Raw genomic sequence first — 3,515 nt, 5'->3', positions numbered from 1 at the left:
TAACGCCAAGAATTATGGATTAATATATACTTTACACCTCTACAGATTTAACAGAAATTTGTTTTGGTTCCGCACAGGAAAAATGTGGTAATGATGAACATAGATTAATACACAGATTGTAGAAAACTGTTCAGGGAATGACCAACGATACTAAGTTTAAATTTAAAGATTCTTAATGAAGACATCTAAATAATTATTTGAGTTGGTGGTGCTCCCAGAGTCAGTAATGGTTAAGCAAAGAGAAGAAAAAAGAAAGACTCTGTGTTGGGGCACGCTTAGAAATTTGAAATAAGTTTATTAAAACTTAACATTTAATTAATAACGAATAAAAGTAATGAGGAGTTTGATACAAAAAAATTGTTCAAGAACACAAAGTAAACATATATATTGACAGAAATCAGGATAAGCCTGATACAAAATTATGGGCACCTGTGGTGAAAAATATACTGAAAAACATAAAAAATTACAAAAAATTAATATTATTAAGGTGCCTGAGTTAATCAAAATTCAAAATTGGAGTAGAGGTAAATGATATGTACATATAATCACCGTAGTGATAATTGTAGGTAAGCACCTAGTCTAAAACCTCATGAGAATAGATGAGAGGCACAAAGGTTCATAATTGAAATGTCAAATGACTGAGGGTAATCACCTGGTAGAGATTCTGTTTGCTAAAAGGCTAGATCCTTATAGATAACAAAGCATTTAAGATAAAAGTATGATTATTAAAGATACAAAAGAGCATTGATAAATAAGCCCAAAGGCAAAGCCAATTGTAGATAAATAGAAGGTTTGCGGGAAAGTTGGATAAGGAATAGGTAAGTTTCAGAAGTTGCTCTAACACTTCTGCTGTTTGTGATCAGAGGTCACAATCTTACTGCACCTGATATTCCCAAGAGGTCACCCTACTAGGTACTGATCAGGCTTATCAGCGCTTAGCTTCCAAGGTCGCATGAGATTGGGCGTTGCTGCTGAAATATGGCAGTAATAAACACTAGGACACAAATGAGAGAGTGTAATGAGTAGTGAGCAACAAGGTACTTCTGCTGTCCAGTTTCTAGCGCAGATTCTCTGTTGCTGTGAGCATTGCAGAGAGTGGTCTCGCATCTGGATGAGAGGGTACTAAAAATAGAAGTGAGATATGCTCAGAATAGGGAGGAAACCCTGCCTTCTGCTGTCCACTGTCTTATATAGTTATATAGCGGACAGTGGATGAGAGAGGTGGGTTAGGCTTACCTATTGAAAAAAAGGGTGGTGGGAAAATTAGAAGAAGGAGAAGAAATGGTAATGTGGTGAGATCACAAATTAACAAAAAATTAAGTAAATTATGAAATAAAACAATCATGAAATCAACGATTAATTGGAAAAAGGAAAGTAAACACAGGCTGCATGGTAAAGGCTTACCAAAATGGGTATAAGACCCTGTTTATGCAGAAAGGATTCTGCAAAAAAGTATTACATTTAAAAGGAAATACCAGAAAATGGTTTAGAACAATAATTAAGGATCAAAAATAGCAAACATGGAAAAAAACAATATTGATTATATATCAGTATCAGTTAAATAACTGGAGTCCAAATGGGCACATACAATACCAGGGAGTCCCAGAAGTGATCTGAGCTAGAAAGAGTTCAGCATCACTGAGCACAGTGATGCTGAACTCTTTCTAGCTCAGATCACTTTTGGGACTCCCTGGTATTGTATGTGCCCATTTGGACTCCAGTTATTTAACTGATACTGATATATAATCAATATTGTTTTTTTCCATGTTTGCTATTTTTGATCCTTAATTATTGTTCTAAACCATTTTCTGGTATTTCCTTTTAAATGTAATACTTTTTTGCAGAATCCTTTCTGCATAAACAGGGTCTTATACCCATTTTGGTAAGCCTTTACCATGCAGCCTGTGTTTACTTTCCTTTTTCCAATTAATCGTTGATTTCATGATTGTTTTATTTCATAATTTACTTAATTTTTTGTTAATTTGTGATCTCACCACATTACCATTTCTTCTCCTTCTTCTAATTTTCCCACCACCCTTTTTTTCAATAGGTAAGCCTAACCCACCTCTCTCATCCACTGTCCGCTATATAACTATATAAGACAGTGGACAGCAGAAGGCAGGGTTTCCTCCCTATTCTGAGCATATCTCACTTCTATTTTTAGTACCCTCTCATCCAGATGCGAGACCACTCTCTGCAATGCTCACAGCAACAGAGAATCTGCGCTAGAAACTGGACAGCAGAAGTACCTTGTTGCTCACTACTCATTACACTCTCTCATTTGTGTCCTAGTGTTTATTACTGCCATATTTCAGCAGCAACGCCCAATCTCATCCGACCTTGGAAGCTAAGCGCTGATAAGCCTGATCAGTACCTAGTAGGGTGACCTCTTGGGAATATCAGGTGCAGTAAGATTGTGACCTCTGATCACAAACAGCAGAAGTGTTAGAGCAACTTCTGAAACTTACCTATTCCTTATCCAACTTTCCCGCAAACCTTCTATTTATCTACAATTGGCTTTGCCTTTAGGCTTATTTATCAATGCTCTTTTGTATCTTTAATAATCATACTTTTATCTTAAATGCTTTGTTATCTATAAGGATCTAGCCTTTTAGCAAACAGAATCTCTACCAGGTGATTACCCTCAGTCATTTGACATTTCAATTATGAACCTTTGTGCCTCTCATCTATTCTCATGAGGTTTTAGACTAGGTGCTTACCTACAATTATCACTGCGGTGATTATATGTACATATCATTTACCGCTACTCCAATTTTGAATTTTGATTAACTCAGGCACCTTAATAATATTAATTTTTTGTAATTTTTTATGTTTTTCAGTATATTTTTCACCACAGGTGCCCATAATTTTGTATCAGGCTTATCCTGATTTCTGTCAATATATATGTTTACTTTGTGTTCTTGAACAATTTTTTTGTATCAAACTCCTCATTACTTTTATTCGTTATTAATTAAATGTTAAATTTTAATAAACTTATTTCAAATTTCTAAGCGTGCCCCAACACAGAGTCTTTCTTTTTTCTTCTCTTTGCTTAACCTCTACAGATTTACCAACCCATGAAAGTCAGAAACTCCCATGCGAAGAACGGGTAAAACAGCTAGAATATATATATATATATATATATATATATATATATGCAATAAAAAAGAAAAAATAGCGCCACTTGTGGTAAGTTAGCCTTCACAAATATGTACAATGTATGTCCAAAAATACACTCCCTTGGTACAAAGGGTGTCAGCAGGCCCCTAAATAAGAACAGCAGTGGTAAGCTGCTGTAAAAAGTGTTATAGAAACCAAGAATATGGGCACAAGCGACCAATGGTGTCTATAGTAAAGGAACGTAAAAAGATTTTTCATATATAAAAAGAATGCATATTTATTTTACATGATTAAAAAACAATAATACACTTTAGTTTAAGAAAAAATGCTCAAGCATAAGAATTCATATAAAATGGACAAAATTATGATTAAAAAGAAAAATAAATATAAAAGTA

At 34.4% G+C, this 3,515-nt stretch overlaps 2 pseudogenes; one reads left to right on the top strand and one right to left on the bottom strand.

Moving 5' to 3' along the window:
• Positions 1-871: 871 nt before the first annotated feature.
• LOC134967154 (5S ribosomal RNA) lies at positions 872-990 on the bottom strand (annotated as a pseudogene).
• A 1,306-nt stretch (positions 991-2,296) lies between these two features.
• On the top strand, positions 2,297-2,415 carry LOC134968188 (5S ribosomal RNA; annotated as a pseudogene).
• The last annotated feature ends 1,100 nt before the right edge of the window (positions 2,416-3,515 follow it).

This window comes from Pseudophryne corroboree, chromosome 10, assembly GCF_028390025.1.
Source record: "Pseudophryne corroboree isolate aPseCor3 chromosome 10, aPseCor3.hap2, whole genome shotgun sequence".
In the NCBI taxonomy this organism is placed as follows: domain Eukaryota; kingdom Metazoa; phylum Chordata; class Amphibia; order Anura; family Myobatrachidae; genus Pseudophryne; species Pseudophryne corroboree.
Note: the sequence above shows the minus strand (reverse complement) of the source record. Positions and strands in the feature narration are given on the sequence as shown.